At 39.7% G+C, this 26,333-nt stretch overlaps 1 protein-coding gene across 3 annotated transcripts in view; it reads right to left on the bottom strand.

The window, feature by feature from the left end:
* PTPN4 (protein tyrosine phosphatase non-receptor type 4) overlaps positions 1-26,333 on the bottom strand; it is a 106,833-nt gene that overhangs the window by 77,479 nt on the left and 3,021 nt on the right. Inside the window, exon 1 of one of the 3 annotated variants that reach the window (XM_032190173.1) lies at positions 1,384-1,404. The exons of the other annotated variants lie outside the window; for them this stretch is intronic. The gene's annotated coding sequence lies outside the window, so the exon portion shown is untranslated. Of the gene's footprint in view, positions 1-1,383; positions 1,405-26,333 lie in introns of those variants that run through there. 3 annotated transcript variants of the gene reach the window in all.

The raw sequence follows: 26,333 nt of genomic DNA on the forward strand, positions 1-26,333 counted from the left end.
GAGCATGAAGAAAAACTACACTCACAAGCATTTCTAACAGTTATCTAAAAATGCTTTTACATTAACTTCAAAAGATGGAAATCCACCTCAAACAGACAAATTTACAGAAGCATGAAAAGCTTCTGTTAGGAAAAAAAAAAAAAAAAAAAAAAAAAAAAGGGTACTAGAAGAAAAGATAACACAAGAGGATGGCAAAGACCCAAATTTATGTAAAACTTAAATAATTCTTGCTAGGCTTTATCAAAGTAGGCTTCTGGAAAAAAATCAAGTTGGTTTTGTTTGTTTGTTTCTGAATATCACTGTTTTGTACCTTATAACTTCGTTCTTTACAGAATTGCATAGTATTAGTTTGAAGTTTCCGCAAAATTAACAAAAACTACTGTAGTTACTAATGGAGTGGAAAGCAACAGCACACTGTCAAGGCTAACTCTGAAGACACTGAAAACAACAAAACAAAAACAAAACAAAACCAAAAAAAAAAAAAACACAAAAAAAAAACAACACTAGAATCCCACATCCTAAAAGTAAAGGCCAAAGTTGCATGCATACAACAAACAGCCACAAAACCTAGAAAGAATTTTTAATACAAACCCACCAAATGAAGTCACGCCATGTTACCCAAGTGAAAATAAAATTCAGTGATAAAATCTGTACTTACATACTATTCATCTCAGCCCAGACAATTAAATCTCAGACATTAATAAAAAGTATCTGACCTCCAACTAAATATAACAGTGAATTAGTTCCCAGATGAGGGGCACATGTTTTCTATGTAGAAATATTTATTACCATTGCATTTCATAAAACATCTGATTGAGAAAAATTATCTAAACATTCTGCTTGGAACGGAAAAGTTCTAAAATCGGCACAAAACCAGCGAGCAAGATACTGTTGGTTTGAGATGAAATAATTCAGCTATTCTATGATTTACAGAATTTCCAGTAGGAAAACAGCTGCTCCTCAGAAGCGCTCACATTCAGCAACACAACAGACTTTAATGCTTGTCACATTGGCTCTGTTCAGTATGAAGTTTCATGCCCGCTGAAAAGAAGCAGGAACAGAACAAAGTTACAAGCCAGTTAACCTTAAAATTAAGCAATAAAAGAAACTGATCACAGCTCCAACTGGAATAAAACAGTCGAGAAGGGCAAGTGAACACACATGCAGAGTGAGCATGTGATGAAGCTAAAAAGCAATAGGCTATTAAAAGGAGAAAGTTCTACAAAATTATAAAAGGCTATTATAAGCCTTATGCCCCACTACTATTTATCACACCACTATTTATGGTTTCTCTCATGTATTTACCGCTTTTAAGCAAGAACACCACCCTGAATGCAGTTTAATCGCCTGCATAACACAGGGTCTTCAATTTCATTTACTTACTTCTACACTGCGCCTGGGAAGTTTCATCTGGCCAAATCGATTTCCTGATAAAAGGTAGCAGACAACTCCTGCAACAAACCAGCAAGGGAAGAGCTCATCACCTCTGACGATACCTTGACTGTAATTAAATTACCTCTTAATCTTCTTCATAAAACAGCCAGCAGTCTGCAACTCCACTGCTAAAACCTATCCTCTCCCTCTAAAACCATACGGTGGTTCAAATCCCAACCCGAGTCCCTTCCCCGTGCTGCTCAGCCCTGAGGCAGGGGCGAGGTTTTCTGTCATTTCCCTGACCAGCACCAGCAATGCCAGCCGGATCATGGCCACAGCCCAGGAGGTAAGCCCACACATCAAGACAGCAAACTTGTTCAAATTCGTGGTAGGAAAGAACAGACCAAATTTTTGTTGTTGTTTTTATTTTTTAAACCAAGCCTAACTCTAAGAAAACCACGTTGTCAGAGGTAGTTAGATACCTAGTCACTACATTTCCATTAAGTGAAACACAGATAATAAAATAACCTAACCATAAGTTTACCTCAGAAGAAGTCTTAAGTGATTAATTTAGCTTTATGTGCCGCAGTGAAGTTCACTCTACTCATGTCCAAAAATTTGCTGTTAAAGAATGAATATATGCTATTTTAATGTTCATCTGAGAATGTGACATCGTAGCCTTTCCTTATTTTTTTTCCACTGTTTTAAAGAATAAGGATGTAGCATTGCATTCCTCTTTGAAGCCAAAGGACTGAAGCAGCAGCCTGGTTTAGGAGCCTTCAGTCCCAACTAATTCGCCTTCCAACATACAGAAGCCTCACAAAACGCTCAGCAATAAAACCATTTGGACGGCCCCTTCCAGCGCACCACAGCCAACAGATGCTGTGCAGTGCCCGGGCTGCTGGAGAACAGGCACTTGGAGGGCTGCTGCAGCTCTGCTGTGGCCAGATCTCCTCCACAAAGCACAGCCCTACCCTTAGCCAGGCTCCCCAAATGCCTACCTGTGTTCCAAGCCCATAGCAGAAGTGCCAAGCACGTGAAGCGCGTGGCAGGCTATGAAAAACTGAGAGCAGAGCCCCAGCGCCAGCCTCAGTGAGTGTGCTTACAGCATGGTGGCTGTGCTACTAATGCCAGAAAGGGAATTCATAGTCAAAATTAAAAGGGTAACACAGATCTGCAAGGGAATAAATAAATCAATACTTATTCATAACACAAACTATTTCCAAATACTTATAATGAACTCACTTTTCACCCTGCTAAACTGTAACATGGCCTGTGTAAAACCTCCCTGCCACTGGACTCACTGCTCATGCGCAAGTGGAGAAATTCCACCTCTGAAGCCATCTGATGAGCTTCTCCACAGGACAACAAATATGATCCCAAACCTTTAATATATGGAAATTCAGTACAAACCAGTACGTAGAGAGCTGACATTTAGCTAAAGCCCCAGTCAAAGGCAAGGAGATAACTCTGCACCACACAAATGAAGGAAGAAAATGATGCTGCTGTGTTTACACCCAGGAGATAAATACACCCTCAGGCACACCTGTGGTCCTTGCCAAACCAGTAAAGGACAGCAGGCTTTCTGACTGGCAGTTCAGATTATTTTAGAGAGGAGAACAGTTAACTTTTAAGTTGCACAAGTACTTGCATTGGTACAACAATTGACAAACATTTTTAAATAAAAAAAATCCTCCTCAGCACCCTGGACAAACATAATGCTCTCTTTTCAGAGTAGGATGCCAGTGTTAGTAGGACTACAGTAAATGTTTTAGGTGTTGATGACTAAATTTACTAAATGACCATACTTTCAGCATGCATTGGTACAGGGAGATGCTAATCTCTGACAAACTGAAATTTCTCCAACAGTGTGGAGCAAAATAATTTGAGTCTTTGACAGAAACAATAAATGCAAGTGTCCCTAATGAAGAAAAATGGGCAGAATGAACCCAAGTTTCTCGGCATCTTGTCCCTTTTGTAAAGGTGAGAATGAAAGTCTTCGCTATTTTCTACAGAACTAGTAGAAGGGAAGCTGCCAGCAAGTGAAGTCATCACTTCCTTAAATACCTTTCCTTTGAGGCTACCAGCAAGTATTTTCTTTCTGCTCAAGGGCCAAACAGTCAACATTTTGGGACAGATTCATTTCCTTTTTCTAAAAGGGAACAGAAGCTACCGTGAAAAAACAAACTCTCAAAACACAAAGCACAAATTAGAGTTCGTGCCTCTGAATAATGCCATGTGCAACAGACTGTTGATGGTAGGGGAACGGTGCATCCAGAACTTGTCCTGGTGTTGGCCATCCCAAAATCACAGGCAGTCCTTAGAGAAAAATTCACCGCCAGATCAGGTGTGATTCAATTAGATCCAGCAGTATTAACTTACACAGCAATTACACAGAAAAAAAACACATTAAGTTGCACTTTCTCAGTAATTAATCCCTTCTCTAATGTGTGGGGTGTTCTAAGAAATTCTCTGAGCACGCTGATAGTCACTGGCAGAAGTCCTCCTCCCGTATGAAGTTTCCATAGCATGACATGGAGGTGACCAACTGTGTCAACCAAAAACTACAGTACATAAAAAGATTAACAAAATAAACAAACAAGGAAGTCAATCAACTACTACAACAGGTAAAAGACCAATAGAAGAAAGCGTTGACACAAGTAACACCCTAACGAACAACAAACTCTACCTGTGAGATCAACTCAATAAGCAAAACTCAAAAGCAATGAAAATGAAGCAAATTTTGTTAAGAACCTTGTTTAGTTTTCCAAATGCCTAGAGTAAGTTCTTTTAGATATTTTGTTTTATTTAAAGGAAAACACAGTTCTAAAATTTCACACTAAAATTCTTACTTCTGTTTTATAAAGTCACCAGAAAAAGGCTATGGCTCTTATAGTCAAACATATCAGAACAGGCTTGCAGAGAACGAAGATAAATTACAACAACAAATACTTAAATTACTTTATGAATGCTATTGCAGATGACAAAAATCCTGTCAGGTTGATAATATAATGAATAATTTCTTGATATACCTCTCATTCTATAAGTACAGATATGGTGTCTCCTGAGAGTACCGTTCTGTGAATATTTGACAGCAAGCGCAAAATTTTTATCTGGACAAATGCATGTTATCATATGAGAGAAATAATAACCAACAGTGGACCGCACACATAAGTTTATATATTCTGGTTTTCAGATATTTAAATGTGGCTACTAATCACACTTTAAAAGTTGTTATGGCATCATTAGGCAATTTAAATAATATACTAAATAAGTGATCCTAAAGTACCCTGTCTATTGCTCAGTGTTGTTTACCCAGAAAGGCAGGTACAAATACAGGTCCTATAGGTTACAGATTCACAAGCTGATGCAGCAGTCATGCTAGAACGACAAGGATAATTATTATTGAAACCATCAGCTCTGTACCATTTCTTTTCTTCCTTCAAGTATTCCAGATCTTCTCCATGTCCTTCCTTTACTTCTCAAGGCTGTAATGAACCCCTTTTAGATTGTTATATTCCCTTCACAACTCAAATCCTTCTCTACCTCATACCCATTTCTCCAATCACCTCTCAACTTTTCTTCTCTGGCCTACTCCATCTTTGTCTTTACCACTCCCTACTCCTTTGGGGTGGGCACGGAAGATGGAATAGCCACAGAAATTATCAGAACATCCCCCAGGACCACAGAAAAACAAGCATACCACCTGGAGGCAAGAAGGGAAACTGTAGCCAGACAAAAACCATGCCCAAATCTGCTCCAAACATCCAAGGGTACTGCCACATTCACCTAGATTTAGAGTAACACTGCCTGATGGACACTACTGAAATGCTTTCCACGTGATCACAAATGGTAAGGATAGATACAACACCTTTGCCTACACAGCATTATAAAATCTTTAAATGCCTTTTGTTTCACAGAATTTAAAGCTGAGGTACGGAGAGATTCCAGTAGCTTTCCAGCAGCTACAATTTTCTGATACCTAAAAAAAAAGAAACTTACAGCCTGTACCAGCATCAAGAACATACTAGTACAATATCAACTCAGAAGATAAAAGATAACATTCGTTTTTATTTTAAAGTGGGCCTACTGCACAAAGCACATTGAGAAGGACCAGCGTAACCACATACAGATGCATCTAGGAATATGGCACTGAGAGGACACGAGCTCTGAGCCGGCACTCTGCCACCACTCCGGTCGGGCACTACGTTTAAAAATGCTCTTCATTCATGTGCCTCTACAGTCAGGTCCAATTTGTCTTACACCCCCTTCTCTGGGCACTCTTATAATTAAACTAACAATCCTCTCAGCTTCCCCAATCTATTTGCCACCTTCTGCATTACGTGACAGAAAGTGAAACTTCTGCTTCTTACAGAGAACCACTATTTTTTGCACTTAAAGGCAAAGACACAACATGAAAAAAAAAAAAAAAGCTATTATGTGACTTTTTATTTTAACGCATCAGTAATCATCTCAGGCTGCTTATTACAAAGTTTTTTTCATTATCTGGAATTCATATCCTTAAAAAAATAAAATAAAAGCTTTTTCACTAATAGCTAAGCTGTATTATCTCAGAAGCACAGTTTGTTTATACTACCTATGGAAAATATTATTTCTCCCAGCTGCTGTAAAAATAGGTTCTCAGGCTTTAAATAAAACTGAATTTTTCTTATCTAATACCGCCATAGGGTATAAAACCAAAATGTCTTATTGATTTTGGTCAATTTTAATTAAATTTTCCATGCTGAATTAATACCAACATTAACCCAAAATATATTTCTGAATTTTGAACATAGGAGTTATTTGAATTCCTTAAGTTGCGCCTTCCTATGTACATCCTGTACCAGTACCTCAGCTCTACAAATTTGGTCTTTGCTATAATTGAGTATTACAATATGCATGCAGTCTAACACTGCTGAAGCACTCTTGAAGGCATCAACTCTATCATCCCAGAATTAAAAGGCTAAAAAAGGGCCATATGGCAGGATATGGAATGCGCATATTGAGAAAGGAATCAAGTAACTGGGTTCTTCTGCTCCCCCGTCTCTATTCACATGCACATTGTGCTGCAGATGTTCAGAAGCAGCATTTTCTCAGAACAGAGACACAAGCATCACACAAGCAATGACCAGCTTTGCTGACAAGATGCAATTACTCTCCTTCTAAATAGCAAGAGTATCACCGATCAGACTCAGCTCTACTGGGGCATCAATTCTCTAACTACAAGAAGTGCTTTAAGTGCTTTATTTTTACCCTTAAAAATGTCGGCATTTCCAAAAATATGCTGGTAACCTGAGTTAGCAGCAAGTTCCACCTTACCAAAGATGTAGGAGGCAGCCCAAAATTCAAGTCACAAAGATTCAAAGAGAGCTAAGCCAAAACCAAACCACTAGCCCTCAGTTCTGTTAGCCCAGTGAAGTCCTTCCTGACACAATTAGAGGATCCCTGGTAGGGATGAACGAGCTTAGTGTATCACAGAGGCAAATAGCTTCAACCCACGAGCTAGGGAGGGTCATTTTCCCATTACAGAGGAGTAAACCTGCCAGCAGATATAGAAATAGGATTAATAGCACACAAAGGAGAGCTGAATACAAACTGTGTGTGCTAAGACTCTGGGGAGCACTCGAGCTGACGATGTCCAGATTGTCCCTTGTGAAACGCAGCACTGTCCTGGCACCAGCCGCACTGTCCATGGGGCAAGTACACTCTGGCAAGTCTCTCTGGCTGTGGTGTGCTAAACACTGACTAGTCATCTAGACAAGACTACTCAGAAAGGTGGTTGGAATGGGCTGCCAACATCACAGAGCTCTCCCACAGCCTCCGAACTGTCAAGAAACTGAGTAAATACTGATAATGTCCTGGCCCGCTGTGAAATTGTTGATGTTTTCTGTGGAAATGTGTGACAACAGCATGTAGATTCCCTGTACCACAACAGGGAAGGCATCCCATTACTAGAAGGGGTTTTGTGGCTCCAGAAACAACAAGAAGAGCAAAACCACACAGATCCGTGGGTCCTCTCACAGCCCAGGAAACGTTTGAGAAGTCCCAATTTGTCCAGGGCCAGAAAGGATCCTCTGCAGGTCCATAAACTGGAGTCTGGGAAGGCAGAGAACAGAAGAGATGTGACTCCAGAGATCTCTCAGCCTCTGAGCACAGTGAAGGGGCTGCCGTGGGCACTATCCACCCACCCCAAGTGAAACACGGTCAGGCAGTGCCGCTCCTTTGATAGCAGTGGGGCAGCCCAGAAGGGAGGAGAGGAATCTTTGAGTGTTCTTCAATTTTGGTAACTGAGAGGAAAGAAATGAAAAAGCTTGTCCTTTCCAAATTCAGTCGATGATGTCAGGAAGCTCTGGCAATTTCTTAATAACAAGCATGTTGTTAAGTGTCTCAGTCAGAGACAACGGTAATGGTAAGAAGTTTAACACCACCACCGCCTTATTCCTTTGAAAAGTAGCTCCCACTCTTCAAGGGCCAGCACAGGACATTTATCTACCAGAAGCTCAGAGAAAGAATTTCTCACCAGCCAGGAGTATGAGGAATTGGCAATACCCAACCAAAAATGCACTGTTCTCAAACTCTGGAAGCTGGAACCCAGAGAGCAAAAATCCCTGTTATTTAGTGCAAGACCAGCAAGAAGCTCGTGTCTGCTAGTGACAGGCAGGCAGACTGCTAGAAGCTATTCTGGTTCTTTAAGAAGAAAGTAACATTAACATTATTAAATAACAGACATGTCCATCTGTCCTATGAAAGTATATAAAGAGAAGCACAAATTAGAATTTCTTCACAGTGTTAGATCATCTGCCTTTCCCTAAGAAAATCTGCTGAAAAAACAGAGAGAAATGAAGAGGTGCCAACTAGACTGAACAAGTGCTGACAGAGCTCATGGAAGTGCAGAAAAATCTCATCTAGCTCTCAAGAAACCCAAAATAAGTAACTGAAGAGCACAGACATCCAAGCCCACAGTTTACACATTCTTTGTGGTAGGCTTTGTTTTTTAACAAATATGTAGGTTATGCTCCATGCGCATCTCTGGCACACGGTGGTCACTCCAGCAAAGTAACTGGCATCTGTGAACAGCCAGAAATGATTTTGCCACTTTACACCACATAAGCCATTTTGTAAGCTTGCTGTAACTCTCCTCTGAAACATGGTATGGGAAGATGGAGTAGGAGTAGCCATGCCATCCTTACATTGCAAGTTTCAATAATATCACAAATCTGTGTTTTACATCTCATCTTGAAATTCCACAGCATGTTGAATTTTTAATCGGAGCCACAAGTGATGAGAAAGGTCTTAAAATTATACTTGTTCGAACATTTATCTGAAATTCACTTTTGTACTCCGTTTTTTTTCATTTTTTTTGGCTTCTCTAAGAAGTTCCTTTCAGTTTGCTATTGAATATGGTCAGGAAATTTAAGAGAATACAAAAATGCTCTCCGATATACCTATATCAGGTTTAGGGATCGGATTTAAGGGGGATAGAGAGCCTTTACTTAAATGCCAATTTTCAGAATAGCTGCAGATAAAAACGTGACATCTGTGGAAAGTACACAAAATCTAGACAGGGCAGGAAGGAAGAACCATACAACTATTTGACAGTAATGTTTACGTGAAGAAAACACAATGACCATCTCTAGTCAAGAAAAATATTACCTCAGGAACCAGCAGAGAGCAGCTCCTGAATGAAGACCATGGCTTCTTTTCAGCAGGGGAAAGACAACAGTGTTCAGGGGCTCATGGAAAAGATCTCACAGTAGGATCCACATTATTGGGAGGTACCAGCAGCACAGCAGAAGGTGTAAAGAAGGTGTGGAGAAATCTTTTGGGAGAAGGTGTAGAGACGATAGGACATAAAGCCACAAAAAAGTCATCTTTATTTATATTTTACCTCCCACAGAAGAGTTTTCCATTTCTGTTTTGGGGATATACGTAAAGAGATCAGTACAAAGCAATTCATTTTCATCAAGGCAGTGCATCAAATGCTGGTATTAAAGTTTGGAAAATTACCTATTTACTGAAAAAAAATAATACTGAAGCCTATGGTCTGAGTGAGCATTCTGTGTTAAGCTTAGATTTCTGTTTTACTTCAGCGTTTGATCTTTGAAAGAAGCAGATTGATGCTTCTGTCCTAGAACAAAAGGAAATTCTGAAGGTCAATAAACAGGATTATGATTGCCAGAAAGAAGGCAAGGACACCATGATAAACTATAGCTCATATGATTGACCAGAGGGTAATTAATATCATCTCTTCCTGAAAGAGTGTACACAGCTGAATACCAAAGCCAAGCTGCAGAAATTCTGTATTACTGGAGCATATCGCACTGTTGAAGAACACTGACTTTCCTGGTTTGTTTTGCCAGGTTAAAAGTAAATAAAGACACAGAAGAAATGCAACTTATGAATTTTGAAGAACAAAAGATATTTTTATTTTAGCTGAAACATTTTAATACTTAAACACATGCAGATGCACTATTACATGTGGTCTTAGATCCAGCCAGAACATTTACCTGACACTGCCCGTGCAGAGCTAGACTTAGATGTAATTTCATGTTGTTTGTGTGCCTCGACCTAGGCTCAGATTTGAAAATGTCCAGCTTTGTTAATTAATTTAAATTCAAATGTGTATTTCAACATTTCAGAATCATTTTTTGTAGAGCACACCCCAACCCCACAAAAAGAAACACTTTTATGCTGCTATGAATAACTTAGTTATTAATAACTGTAGACGAATGTAAAAGCAACTCTGCAGACCAAGGAAAGGGGTGGAATTTTAGTGTACTTGTTTACAGACATCTTGTGATTTCAGGGACACGAAAAACAAAATTATTGCTTGGGAAGGTACCTGGTCCCTGCTGGAAAGACACTGAAAGCAGATGAGGTTATAGGATATCTTTTGTTGCCAATCAAAATGGCTTAGGTCTTTAAAATTTCATACTAAATGAGCATCACACTGTGCTGCTTTGGAAAACTACTGATTTAAATATTCTTTTGCAACTTAACTTTATCCATTCCCAACAGCTTATCAGTCTAAACCTTATCTTAATTATTTAACACGTATTTCCAAATGATGGTACAGGTTTGACTTACGATGCGCACCCAAAAGATTTAACCGTGTTTGTTTCAACCCTGCCCTGAGGATGCTCCACCTGTGCATGCTGAGAAATACAGGCTTCTGCTGATGTCCTTATTGATCACTTTTAATGAGAAGAGATGAACAAGCAACTGTGGAAAATGCACTAAATGTGAGGAAGAGGGAAGAAGGTTAGGGAAATAGGCAACAGAGATTAGGATTTCAAGAAGACGTGATCATGACAGCAACTGTTAGGCTTTACTCTGATGAACTCGTTATTTTGCCATAGCCCAGCACTGCTAAAGCAGCATTCCTGACCTACTCCTGTGTCTGGCCTCTTGTTTCCAGCCTTGCATCATCCTCTCCCCGCTGCTGACATAGCCATTTGTACAGCCATATGGTAAACCAGAGTGGAGAATTAAGTAACAACAACATTTTGGCAAAATTATTCCTCGCTCACACCACTTTGCAACATGGTTCTCTCTGGGGCTGCATAAGCACCATGGCAGCAACAGGAAGGCAGGAGGAGGCCACGAAGGGAAGGTGGAGCTGCTTCGGGCAGAGCCACAGTCAGAAAAGTAAAACAGAGCAAAGAACGTATTGCACACAGCCGAGTCCTTTTGGTAAAAGCAATTTCAAAAGAAAAATAAAAGAGCAGACAACGGTGACAAGCTGCGGAAAAATGTAAAAGGACAAAAATCTACAATAGAAATTTTAGATTGTGCATTAACTGAATTTGGGACAGAACACAGCTGGATAAAATAGGGTTATAACCAGAGTAATCGATGGGATTATCTCTATTTATTTATTTTTAATTATGAAGTAAGAGAAATGCTTCTTGCAAAGGAAGTCTAAGAACGTCAGCAAATTTAAATGGGATGAAGAATGATGATAAATGGAATTGGAGGAGATAAAGATGCAGAAACAGAGGGGCAATCATCTACAGAGAGAGAGAACAGCATATTCTTCCCTGCAGCACCAGAGACCAGACATTTCATGTATCCTCCACCACTTCCACAGCTATTTATGGACTATCACAAAATAAGTCTGAATTCATTAAAAGCCAAACCATACATCAAAGCCAAAATTAACATCCGCTTGTCAGTGCTGAAATAACGGTGTTCTTTTTATGCTTAACTAAACCTTCTTCTGTATATACCTGAAACGGTTGCATCATTTCTTTACTCATCTGCTACCAACCCCCTTAAAAGCCCCTGCAACATTTAGGTCCCTTTCACCACAGAATACACAAGGACATGCATACAATACAGCAAACAATGACAATGAAGAATAGTTGGGAAGAAACAAGTGGCATGTGATTTGCTTTGTGGTGTCTGAATCATTAATTTGTATTTTGTTTCAGGAGGTGCCAGGGGAAAGATTAAGACTATAGTGCTAATGTAGATCATTCTGGAAAGGTCAAGTTTCCCAAAATATCATCTAAATTTAGTGATAAAACACAGCCAAAGACAACATGAAAGAGATGATGGAGACTGTCAGAAAACTTCTCTAATTTAATTCCCTGCACCATTTCATCTGAAGGTGGCACAGTGCCTGGCATATCAAAGAAAACTGGACAGTAGATACCAATGCACACATCACAAGTTTTAGTGAAGCTGTTCTGAGCTATGCAGATAATAAAAAGGCTTGAGCAGAACACCGACTCGAGTAATAAGCTGGACCTAAACACCTCTTTGCTTGTGCTCTACACCAAGATTTCTTAAGCATGAGGTGCTTTAGTACAATCCATTACAATCAACAAGACTCCACTGTTTTGTGTCTGTATTGGTAAGAGACTTCTTGCACAGAACCTGGTATTTGCTGCACTTTCTCACTTCAAATTTATATCCTCAGTAGGCGTACAAAAAGAAAATCTTTTATCCAAGGATCTCAAAGAGTTTTACTGGGAAACAATATTTCTCATTTATAAAGGAGGAGAATGAGATGCTGAAAACTGAGTAATTTGCCTGTCATTACACAGTGAGTCAGTGGCAGCAGCCCACACTGGTCATACATCTCGCTGTTCTTATCAGGTACTGCCATTAGAATAAGGGCTTTTAGAATAGTTACATGCCATATGTATTAACAACAGAATCCTCACACAATTTCAAATTTATGCTCGTTCTTACTTTTGCTGTGATAATGACTGCTGGAGTTTATACAACGCGCTATTTAACATACTGGCTGCCTCCTTTTTCAGTCCAGCACATCACTGTTTCAAAGACAGAGATAATGCATCAGGTTTCCCATGAATGTTGAGAAACAACTGTGTACTATACAAAATAAAAGTTATGGGCAACAGTAGCTACAATGTCAAAACCAAACAAAACCAGGAAACTGATTTATAACTGGTTATTATGTAGCTACATCAGGGAAGGCTCACATCATCCAGGGCCTGCTTCTTAATACTTTCCGTGCTGTTAACCACTGTCAGCATCACTGAGCTCTGAACCTTTAACCTGATCCAACACGACACTGGACTTCTTTATCTGCAGGGCATGTTGTGCCAGTCGCTCTGATGCAGAATTTTTTTTCTCCATGGTATGAAAACGGACTAGTACATGAGAGGAAAAAGAAAAAAACGATGATGACAGTACAAATGAACAAGGAACAGTAATATATAAACAAAAGATAAATTGTTAGAAGAAAGGTTAATTTATGCAACTCAAAAAAAATTTCCTTTAGTTAACAAGCACTCCTTAAATCCCACAGAACTTGGCATAATGATCCCTTTAGCATATCATCTTTGGCACACAATCACACAACACACCCTGGGAAAGACTGGATTTTATCTTCATCAATGACTTTGGCAGACCTTCCCACAAAGACCTTCCTGCTGTAACCAGAGCCTGTAAGTGTGCCTGCAGTTAGCCTCTAGCAGAAACCTTCTCTTTGCTTTCTTACAGTGTGTTCAGCTTTACTATTTGTGAGAGTATTTCTGAAGTCCACAAGTACTCTTCTTATCCTCCAGATGCCCAAGCCCTAATAAATCAATGCGTATTGGAAATGATCAACAGCACTTTTGCCAAGAAAAGACAAAACATGGCATTCTGCTGTATGATGATACAGGAAAGATGAAAGATGTTCCACTGAGAAGTTTCACATCAGCGCATGGAATATGATTGCAACAAAACTTTCAACTCAAGCAGCAGCGGGCTGAGGTAGGCAAGGCCACGCTGCCCCATCAAGCAGATACAGAAACATCTTCACCTACCTGAAAATCCCACATGGGCGAAGAGAGATGGACTCTAAAGACATGCACCAAAGCCCAGTTGCAAGAGAAAAGAGGAAACAGCAGAAGGAAGCGGGATCTGCTCCTTCCCCTCCAAACTCCTGTTATACAAGGAGCAGCTGCTGCTTACAACTACCTGAACGTAACATCCCAGATCTCGACCCCTCCACGCAGCCCCTTCTCTTGCACCACGCTACTCAGCAAGTTGCTGCCCGACACCAACACTGCCCGCCCACCGCGAGATCACTGCGGTGCTGAGATGGGGCACTGCAATCAGAAGGGAAAAGGCAATTCAAGGGCATGAAAACCTGCTTCTAGAAACTATGGCAGGCTCTGTGCAGGTTTGGGGAGCTGCATCAGCCATAAGCATCTCAACAGTAAGGGGCAGACTTTTGTAAGTGAAAGCCTTCACATGTTGATATTCTTGTTGAGAAAAGAGTTCTGCTAATCCATCAGAACCTACAATGCCCACAAATCCATACGCTCCTCTGGAAAGGCAGCATGTTAATACAGTTTAGACCAATTCCTTTATAATTTATGTTTAGAAATCTGTATAACCACAGAGAAATGTGCTACAGAGGGTTTACTGTGCTCAAGGGAGGGATGTATTACTGCTACGCTCAAGGCAAGTGTGGAGGGGACAGAGGCTTAATTCCCTCTGGCTGTTAAAACATTTGGGAAAACGTCTACACAAGGCATCGGTATAGGTACTGGAACAATAAATGCTACAGCACAAAAACGTGTACGTCACAGCCAGTGTGTAACTGGGGATACTATTAAGACAAGTATTTTTTAGATTCATCCTAAATCTATGTAATCTCTGAATTCAAAGATTCAAGTAATGTTTTGGGGCTTACTTTCCCGAGCTGCTGTAAGTGCTTCGGAGCTCATCAAGAAAAAATTTTGAACAATCGCATGAAATATGAACTTCATGTCCATTCTAATTTAATGGTCAAAATATATTTTGATCATTAAGATGTTTAAGATCCAGGAAACATTCCACAAAACCTTTTTCCTGGGGGAATGACAAATAAAAGGAGCCTTCCCCAAAAGCTCAAGCTTCAGATGCTCAGATTTCAGTCCAGTTCACTGAAAATCCAGCACATCTTTCTCTTTTTTTTTTTCTCTCTCCCTTTGTATCTCTCCCTAACATAACCCATTTATTGAACAGTAAGGCTGCCTTTATTACTCTACAGGAAAGGATTCAACCAAAGGTCAATTGGACACTCAATACTGAATAAGAAAGCCCATGAGTAAAATAAGTTTGAAATAATGATTTTGCTTGTTAGCAGAATTTTGTTTTACAACTATTTTCTATGTAGACAAATCCTGTACTGTTTATTCTTAGCTTTTTTTTTTTTTTTTTGACCCAAGTAAGCTCTGATGAGATGAAAAACAAGCAGGAACAGAGATTGTACAGAAAAGACAGTTCAGCATTGAACTAAAACGTGCAGTATCTGTGAGAGATCCTGTTGGTGTACACAACATTCATAAGACATACAAAGCATGAAAAGCATTCGGCACTTCCTTAGGGTTTGAAACACATGGCCAGCCCACCTTGCCGCACTGTCAGCACTGAAAAAAGTGTTTCAGAACAGCCAGACCAGTCCACAAAGTAGATGCATTAAGTCTCTAAAGGACATAGCTTGTCTCACAATCACTAAAATCACATCAATTGCTCAAAAGTAAGTAAAATTTTCCTTTTTTTAAACAAACATTGAAAAAAAAAAAAAACTATCAGTCTGATAATGCTATTGCAAGCACTGCAAACGTGAATTAGGACATAAAGGTTAAGAGCAAGCTGCAATTAGCTGTGTTACTACACTGGGCCATTTGACAGCGAGATCCAGATGTTCCCGCTGATCAGCCTTTTGTCTGGCCCGCTGCGGCGCTGACTGGCAGCATTCTTTCTGCGAGAAACGGGGACAGAACCAGAATTTCTCTTATGACCTCAGCTGATTTCAGCACAAATCTCCTGAAGTAAGAGGCCATTATTTCAGCTCGTTGGCATAATCTCAGTAAACCAGTCGATCTGCTTATAGTGCATGCATTGCTGCTAATGGAAGTTTCTAATATTCATATTTAACTTGTAAACGTGTCTAATAAATTGGAGTCCCATTTATATAATTCCCCTTAGAAACTAGTATTTCAGAACTCTCAAAGAATGATATTTGTTTCCAGGTGTGTTCTCATACAAAACTAAACAAAGTCTGGAAAACAACCGTTCAAGAGAACCTCTCTAAACTTTTAAAAAAGAAATAGTGTATTTTTTAGAAGATAATTTTCTGAGTGCATTAAAAAAATACCCTAATTCTATCTTCTGCAAGCGCTAACGAATTCCACCCTAACTTATCTTGACAAGTTTGAAAAACAACACGTACAAATTCTATGTTGAAATGGTCCCCAACATACTTGCAGTTATCCCAACTCGGTGCTGCTGGTGAAACTTTGGATGCGTGTCCCCAGTTCTCTTCTGTCACCAAGTCACCACCAAAACTACTGGGCAGCCCTGGCAGGGCAGAGAAGTAACAGGCACACTCTGCCCTCACATCGAGCCACTGATACCTGGTGCTAGATTAGCCTTGCTCGTTCTTCATATTGAGAACGGTTACTGAAATTGCTACCAGTGCTTTTCCTAAAAGCAAAGAAAAGCTCTGATGCCTTAAAGACTTGATTTTGTATTATTAAATCATATTAGTTTTTTAGTGCTCAGATCTATGAGTTCCTTATTTTCCTTACAGAATAATCCCGTTGTCTGAAATACTCTATTTTCTGAAGTTTGTTATCTACAGCTTTTAATAAGAAGAGACATAATTCTTGCACCAAGGTTATTAACAAATGTAATGAGACAGAATTAATTTCAAGACTGATTTTTGAAGAGCATGACTAATAATCTCCCTCCATCCTGTTAGCTGCTCTTACAGTATAGCCATTTGCAGTCACCTATATGGTCAGCTGCTGATCCAATTTGTTTTCTCTACTAATCCCAATAGCTTGCACTTTTAAATAACCCCTTATAGGCACCTAATTCAGTGATTTACTGAAATTTAGACTAAGTTCGGACAACATCTGTACTTTGCCAAGCAGGCATAACCAACTACAAAAACACCGACCAGCACACAAACTGGTCAGACACCATTTCTGCTGAGGAGGATTGTAGAAGGTAAGTGGGAAGGAAAGAAAATATTTTTAGCAGACCATAAGATGCAAACAAGCCAGCTATGTCATGCTGTTGTAAGAGGGAATTCCTCATAAGAAGATGCTTAGTCGGGCATAGATGAAGGTCCCCTCTGATGCTGCTCAGTATTGCAAAAGCTCACGTGGATTAGCTATTAGAGCCTCAAAAAATACACAGATGTGTTCCAGCACCAAGCAGTACCAAAATGAAAAAAGCCCAATAATGATGAAATACAGAAAAAAAAAAAAAAAAACAGACTGCTTTATCTGACATTGTAAAATTGGGAGTGAAGCTGTAATAGTTTGTAATTATTTTGAAACATAATTTATTTTTTTCTCCACATTTAGCTGGTGGAATGCCTATTAAGAAGCTCAAAACATAACACCAATTTTTATAAACGATACAGGGGACAGCAGCACTCAGACAAACTGTGCAGGCAGAGGAAAGCACTTCTGGAATAGGAATGGTAAGTACAAAATAGAGTAAATGAAGTGGTCAGGGAAGAATTTAGTCTAAATTTAGGACTATATTTTTGTCTCTGAAGTAAATTTCTAACCACCTGTTCTATAAACAGGCTGGTTAAGGAACCTCAGTCAGTTTGAAACGATGTTCAATAAAATGGATTACACGATAGAGTGGAGCTATGGAGCAGTGTCTGGCATCAAGCAATAAAGTCTTTGTTGCTTCATACAAATAACATTTTAATAACTCCGCTTCAGGTTTTCTGGGAATTACCTACAAGGGCTGGGAATACTGTTTCTTTCCCAGTGTTCCTCATGTTTTATCTGTTTCTTTTTCTCTTCCATTTCTCTTGCATTCAAAACAAATTCCAGCTGGTTTTTTGCCTTTCCTCCATACATTTGGGACTAGCTAGAGAAGAGAAGCAATGCAAGAGGGGATGGGTAACACTCAGAATTGCTTCAAGAACAGCATGAATTGCATGGTTTGTGTCTCGCTTACTGTCATAAAATTGGGTTTCACAAAAAAGCAGATCCACACAAACATTAAAAAAAAGGAATGCTTGATTTCAGATAAATCTAAAGAGCCTCTTTTGCCCCTTAATAGAACCAAGCGCCCCTAAATATATAAATATCGTTATTTTTTTTGTTATATTTTTAGTATCCCATTTTTATTTTCTCTACCCCAGCTCAGATACCAGTTAAACACCACCTATCTATGAGAACCCAGGAATGGTCAGAGAATGTTTCAGGAAGTAAACCCTGCTTAGCGGATCTCAGACATTAAGCTAACGAATTAGTGAACAAATTAGGCCAGTGACATTCTAGTATCTTGTTTCTGTAAATGCTGAATGGCCAGGTAAATTAAAAGAAGCTTTGTGTTCCAGTGACAGAAGTAAGGTAGGTTTTCATGTACCTGTCAGTCAGCAGAAACGCAGACATTAGCATATACTAACTTCGCGGATGCCTAAGGGACCTAAGTGTCAAGCTGAAAGCAGCTGACTCAAATACAACCAGAATTAGACAGAAGTGGTCAAAGGAAATGGGGAAGAACTTTGAAGAACCAAAAGAAGGTCTGACTTCACTTCCTTTGTTATTTAAGATAACACCATGACAACACTTAATCTTAACACTTAATCTTAAATTCACGTAACTCCAAGGGATAGCGGAACCACTGAACATTAACGTAGCTGCAGTTACCACACTGTGTTAGGAGTCTTGCTCTTCATCATGCTCCACTCTTGCTTCTCTTCCCCCTGATCACAATCAAAACCTTTCTCAAGGTGCAGTAGAAGTTTCACCTGCGTATCCTTTCCACTCCAACAACTGTTAGGAGAGAGGACTAGAGACAGGCTTTGCTTCTTCTCCTCTCCACCCCGCTGACAGAAATGCTCCCGAGCACCAAGAGAGGCATGCAGCACTGCAGCACCTGCTCACGCAGCGAGGTGCAGGAGGATGGCACGGCTGGTCTGCATCTGGAGGGAACTGGGTGGCCATGCAGGGAAGTCTCAGCACCAGGTCTCTCCCAGAATGAAATGCCAGGAGGCAGTTCCTCAGAGCAGCAGCATCAGACTGCCTAGTGAGCAGGAATTAGGAGGCTGGGGGAAGGCTATTGTCACCTAGAAGCCCCTGCCAGTAACTTGCAGATGGTTTGGAAAATAAATTGAACTGTGAAAAGCAAAACATAAACACAAAAAAATGGACACGTGTTTAAATGCTCTCCTGTCAAACCTCTGTTTCCTCCTGGGTGTGCTTTCCACCCTATGTGGTAAGGCTACACTAAAAGCTACCCGAAAGTGCACACAAGAGCTGCCCCAAAGCCTCCAGCAGCCCATTACTAAGGCAGTCAGGGTGCTGGATTTCAGGTCATACCATCCTGTTATCAAGTTCTGGTTCTTTCTACCAAAAAAAAGCACCGACTTGCCAAGGCTCGTAGAGTGCTGATGCTACTTCCTTGGAGACCAGCTCCCTCACTCCAGCCCGGCCAAGAGCTTGGGGACCAGGATTCCTAGTGGAGATGCGGCCAGGGGGCAGTGAGACCACTGCACGCTGCAGGGACATGCAGGACAGCCCTGGGCTATAGCAGCTCACCTCTGCAGCCAGGACACCTCAGAAACATTTCCAAGGGACGGGAGATGCTTCACTTTGAGTTTTGTATATATGAAAATTAATCCAATAACCCTACACATCAAAAGATTTTTTATATTTTCATTACAATACGGGAACGAGAGACTGGGCTTAGTATTCGGTTGACCTTTGAGGAAAAATTTCCGAGTGAGTATTTCACCGAACCTTTGCCCAGCGCTGAACATGCAAATTGCCATGGATGTGGTTTCACAGAATTGATAAAAATTAAACTGTTGTGGAACACAGGATGTAAATACATCATTTTCAAATGAAACTGTCAAACATCTTGTTGTGGTGGTAAAAACCAAATCACTATGCAAAATGATAATACAAGAAAAGTCAATTGTATATTTCTAATAGTAAATGCTCTTGTGGCTTTTGAAGTCACAAAAAACTCTTGGCTGAATTGGAGCATTGATTTCTGTAGTTATTTATGTGCGGTTCCTATTAGAATTCTATTGAATTCCTTGAATGGTGAATGGAAGTGCTTTTGAAAACACACACAAAAAACTGTTAAACAAGGGACAAAATAAATGGAGAGCCTAACATTGCCAAAAAAAGTTTCAAAAAGTCAACAGAACATTTCAACTTTTTTTTTTTGAAGTGCATGTAAGACGCTTTGGCGGAAATGATTAAGTCTAACACAAAAACAATATATGAAATATATTTCCGTCACTCCTGAAGGGGAAGCACGAATGTCAGGATTTGCTTCTCAACTATTATTTCAAAAATTCTCGGCATACTCTTGAAATATATTCTGCAGTAAAACGTGTATTTGTTATTAAGGAATTTTCAAGCATTATCACTCCAGCCTGCTGTCCGCTATGCACCAACATGAAGGTATTTTATTTAGCACGTGTACAGATGTATCTGAAGTATACAATATGCATTAGTTAGGTCATAGACCCTGAACCAATACACTTCTTAACTATAATCCCCTACTGATTTTAGGACACATTAGTTAATGTTTTATAATATGTGTTCATAACAATGATATTATCTGCAAGTACTGGAAATGCACCAAAGGCTTGGGCCTGGCATCCCTAATGCCTTCATTCATAAGCACTCATTACTTCTATGTCATTCTTAAGACACCTTGAAGCATTTTCAGGGCAGCTGGGTATGCCGGCAACTGGAAGGACATGGGTTATTTGAAAAGAAACCCCATCTACAGAAACGTTAGGCCTTCAAAGCATAATTTGTTTTCTATTAATTGTACACAGCAAAGTGGGCTTCAAACCCACTTCCATACTTTGGGAGCTACAATAAAAATAAAGCTGATTCGTTTCAGGAATAGTTAGTCAACACTTTTTTCATTTTAACTTAGACACACAATCATTATTAATAGAATAAACAGCCATGCTCTTCCTTTTTAACATTCCGCATTAAAGTCTGACAATGGATTATGTGTTTTATGTTAAATGTTATAAAAATGAATATATTTATGCATTGCCAAAAGAAAAAGGTTGACTGTTGCTTCTTTGGAACACTAATTATAGTCATTTAAGTTTGGAAAGCAGATTTTTAGAACGTGGTTTTCTGTTTCCAACTGAAAAATACAATAGCGCTAAGAAGGTCATCTTCAGAAACTTCTGTACTAATCTATCATTATTTTCACCGAAGATCACATCTGTTTGCTCATGAACTGCCAGCAGAAAGTAGTAAGGACTTCTGAAGAAATCTCATCACAGAACACTCTAACAACTTATACAGCCAGGAACTTAATTTGGAGCAACTTAGTATAATAGCACTACTTGGCATACAAGAGATGCAGTTTTTCTGTCTTTCCCATTTTCCTTGTGGCATCGTAACTCTGCTGAACTATGGCAACTACTTCAATTTTCCAGAATCCATTGGCAACTTGCAGTTAGGCATTTTCTCCCTCCCATGACGATGCGATTTGCTGTCACACAGTGCCCTCAGACGAGGGATGGATCTGTGGTGATACAGCACAGCCCCGACCTGCAGTTTGTTACAGACAACTGCTGGAGCACACGCAGTTGTCAGGGCACGCCAGGTGCAGCAGAATGCAGAATGTATTCTGAGCGAATATGAAAGGCTGAAGTGGAAAATGACTTCTGCAGATACTAGGGGAACTACAATCAGAACAGTTAGAAATAATCAGTTTGTCTGGAAGACATAGGAAAAAATATTGTAAAGAGGTGAACTGAAAGATGCTTGAATTGTTATAATTTAGAAATGGAAGAAACCAGAGGTTTGAGAAAGCAGGAGCAGTTTTATTGGCAGTGGAAGTGCTACCAAGAGGTGGCTAAATGTTAACATCTGAAACTTCAGCTAATCAAGTTTCTCTTTCAAGCTAGTCTCACATACATTTCATTAGTATAATTCCTACAAAGCACTTTTATTTCTGTTTTCTCAAGGCCGCGTGTGTGTTCTCAAAGCCAAAGAAGTTATTATCTAGATCACCTTTTTTTTTTCCTACATCATGTTTTGTGTTTTTTCTTAATGAAAATCCTTCTGCGGAAAATGTCTAGCATTAATGAGCTGCACATATAGCTTTCCTGTAAAAGGCAGAACATATGCAATGGGGGGACAGCGACACAACACCAGGATCATAAAAAGGAGCAATGCCTCTGCTGGTAACTAAAACTGAGTATTTTAATTGCTTGCTTCGGTTTTATTAAATAGCTTACAGCCATCTAGAGAATTTCTAATCTTTCATTTAATTAATCTCAAGAATGAAGTTCTCCTGTAGGAATTTCCTCTTAGAGGGTTTTTTGTCAGATGTTAATTTTCAGCCTATTTTTTTTAGTCTTCTCCAGAGGAACCCTGTTCCAAGTGTAACTGTATATACCGCAGTGGTTACCCAGGCCTCGTTTTCTTATTGTATCTATTTTAGCCTTTAGTGTGGCATGGTTTTGAAAAGCAGAGATATTTTAATTAATGTATTTAATGCATCTATTATTCAATCCAGTAAGTTTTACGTAGCTGTTGAGAAATTAGAAGAGAATCCAGCCCGTGCAAGCACAGGGACTGCAAGAAGCCAGAAACTGTTTGAAAAACGACCACAGTGAGCATCCGCAGCCTCCTGCCTCTCACACAGTCACCAAACGTGCTCCCCCCAGCTGATCTAAGAGCTGGCGAATAAATGACTCAAATCCATAGTAGGTGCCGGGGGAACAGATGACAGTATCACCAGTGCCTTACATCTCTAAGGTAAGAGTAGATCTGTTAAGGGAAAATGCCAGAAACATTGTAAGCAGGTCAGGACATGCAGAAAAGCACAGCAAAAGCCAGGTAAGTTTTTCTGAGAAAATCACCAATATTAAATTATTTCTTGATAGGAAGACAGGAAGTTTAAAAAGTTCAAGCTACTTCCTAAGTGGATGGTTTGTATAGCTAGTACGGTATATTTCAATTCATATAATGAAAAATAAGAGTAAAAGATTAATAGTGAAAGGTTATTTTTACTCTTACCACCATTAATGCTCTATCCCTCCTTACCCAGTTGCATATTGCGAACTTGAGAAGAAACTCTAGCAGCACAACCAGAAGTCATTGTATTTGCCGTACACAGAAACACCCAAATCACTGACGTCTAACCAAGATCACAGGAACAAAAGAAGCAACAAAATGCTCAAAAAAATTTTGGAAGTAGGAGCCAATCGTGCAGCAGATTGATCTGTTCCACTGTAATACCACTTCTGGGTTTCAGTTTCCACCTCCTGTGGTTGTGCAAACCGCAGTTACTTCAGCAGAAGCCTCCCATGAGGTAATGAGATTTGTTGATATTAAACAAAAAATATATTCCCTTTTCCTTTTTAATTGTGTTTTCCTAAACCTTATAGCTTCCATAAGCGCTGCAGGAAAGCCGTCCTTCCCAGTTTCTCCTCTCCCCTGTTCTTCATCCAGGCTCAGACAAGGTGATACCTCTCTTCAGCTTTAAGGACGCAGCCACAGTTTCAGCTTCCAAGCAGCTCTTCTTAACACACATTACATCTGGAAGGTCCTTCGAAACATTAGATTAGAAGAGATGCACTCCACCTAAAGCACATGCATCCAGACGAGCTAGCAGGATGCCTGCAATATCTTCCTGCAGAGCCAACCCACAAACCTAAATCGTACTAAGTGGGGAATTATTTGCAGATTAGGATTCCCGAGACTAACCTACACTCTCATTTGCACACAAGTAGTAAAACAGACTGCGGCATCAATCATAACAGCAACCTGCCTCCCCCAAAAACCTGAAAACCTCTTCCAAGGAAAGCTTTAATAGAAGCTCACAGCTTGGAAGTTACAGGCCACAGTGATTTGAAATTCATATGCCAAGTGTTAAAACTTAATTTTTGAGAAGTCAAACTAAATAATAAACTTCCCTTTTCCTGAAGAACATCTTCTCTAAATAAGAGCACCACACAAACTCAGTAACACATATTAAGAACAGCACTGAGGCTGCACGCAGCTTACAGACACGACACAGAAGTGGCCAATGCACAACCTGCATGGTAGAAAATGACCTCGAAGGCAAGGCTGTGGGCCACCAGCAGCACCGGTCATCTGCCCCCACTCCTGCTTTGGAAGATGAAAAATGTCATGGTACTATTTCAGATGGCACTAAGAGCTTGTTGCAAGCATCACCGCAGACAAGCACAAAGTGACAGATGTTCACTTTAACTCTCTTCAAAGCCAAGCTGTCAAGGAAAAACTGCAGGTCCCCCTCTACCTACCCCTCAACCCTCCCCACCCACAAAAAAAAAAATATGAATTCACTACAAGGTTAGTGAAAAAATCAGTTTTGCTATGGGGATTTTCCTCAGAAGTGACATCATTCTGTTTCTTAAAGCAAAAGCATCAAGTCACTGGTGTGAGATCTGGGAAGCATCTTTCCAGTGCATCAAATCCTGACTATTGACTTTGCTTAACTGTTTTGCAAATACCACCTTCTGCTGCAAAAAGAAAACAGAGGAATCTTGCTTGTTAACCTTCTTCTAAGACCAAGTATGTTAGCACATCTCTCCCAGAAAAAGAAGCCCCAGCAGGCCCTTATCTTTTACCAGCTGCTGCTTTGGTTTACATGGAGAGCTATCTGCTGCAGATACAGTTTCAATTTCTGGTTTTAATGACTGATGCCATTTTAAAAATAATAACAGCAACACAACCACAAACTGAAAAAAAAAAAAAAAAAAAAAAAAAAAAAAAAGATAAGACTTATCTGAGAATATTTTTCTGATCTGAGAAAAAAATTGTAACTTTCATTACTCAGTTTCAGGGCTGCACTGACAGAGGCCTTTTTCCACGCCTGTCCTTTGCAAGAGAAACACAACATTGTTTGGGGGATTAGTTACTGTTTTGCTTGTAGGGCAGGGAGATGGTGGTACGCAAGTGCAATGAAATGGCCAAAGCACTCAAAGTGCTTAAATGTCATTCAGCTTCCTTAGATGTTAATATTCCTTTAGAGCCAAGTAAGTAAGGAACGTATGTTTAACCCATACACAGTTAATGGACAAAAACCCGAATCAATTGACATTGTTACTCCTAATAAATTTTTCTCCACAAAAGTAATGCTAAGAGCTTACTTTTAAATGAATTTTAAAATAGCTTATGAAAACTACCACAAAATAGCAAAATTACATGTAAGTAAGGCCTCCAGACTGGAGCAACATCCCAAAAGCAGCACATTAGAAGAAAGATTTCCGCATTAAAATCAAAATCACTAAGTATTTGGTATCCAAAAAAATAAAAAATAAAAAAGTTAAGATACTGAAGATACTGGAATATCCTCCTTCATTCTAATAAACACAATTCTAAATTTCAAAACTATATGTATGAAAACATGAATCCCTGGTAGCAACACATTTTGTTTTCATGTGAAGGTCTGGGCTTTGGTCACGCAGAGTAATTCAGTCGTTCTCTCGGGCAGTTAACCCCAGGGAAGTTAAGGGAAGCCTGAAAGGAAACGTGAGAACACACATGCTCTAAGGGTGTTATCAATTTTATTTATCTCTTATCTCTCACGGATGGCCTGAGAACTCTTAACCAGCAACTGCATTTCAATCTCCAATTGGTGAAAATATTTCCTAAAGCACTCTTCATTAAAGAGCGTAAGTACTTATAATTAAGTGACAGTTTATTTATAAATGGATATTAGCTATTTCTCCCTTCCTCGTGGAACTGCAGAGATGGCTGTATCTCATAAGCCACTCACAGAGACTTGCATTTATCATTCAACAGTTGCCTTTAACTTGTCCAAAAAATAATTGCAGTGCAAGACAAAGGAGCGTGCAAACAGAGGTCTAATTGCATCACCTATTTCTTCTTCCAAGGTGCAAAAGCTGAGGAAAGTAAAAGCTGGTTGAACTCCCACATTTCAAACAAAAATCCATTTAGTTATGCCTGTCTGATTTACCTGAGTAACTATTTGCCTACAAGCTGTAATGCTCTGTAGGACACGCTGGGCCACAGCACACACAATCAGCACAGACTTGAGCTGAGTAACGCAGACCACTGCAAAACGGCCACGTTCCTGTGAGCTGCATCTGGGCATCTCAGCCTTGTATGGCGACACGTCAGTGAGACTTCTGTGAGTACAGTAACTACCATGTGCCTGAAGAAATCATGGTATAATTGATAAGCAGCAAGAGTTTCCTAATAATTGTGAAATTCTCCAAACTGGGAAAGGAGATTCTGCTATGTAATTCTGTGACAAAACATAGCAGAGATTACTTCCAGAAAATTTTAAAATCTTGGAAATTAAAAAGGCTTTCAGAAGCCTACACAGAACTATTTTGTGCTATTTCAATGGATTACAAGTCCTCGAGGAAAAACAGCTTCTGTTCCCAAATGAGCATATATGAACAGCTGGCCCAGACAGCAAGAGCTGCTGTTACGTTACCACGCCGCTCTCCTCCTGGGTCTGCCTTCTGCCCAAACCAT

This window comes from Aythya fuligula, chromosome 6 (genome assembly GCF_009819795.1).
Source record: "Aythya fuligula isolate bAytFul2 chromosome 6, bAytFul2.pri, whole genome shotgun sequence".
NCBI lineage: Eukaryota > Metazoa > Chordata > Aves > Anseriformes > Anatidae > Aythya > Aythya fuligula.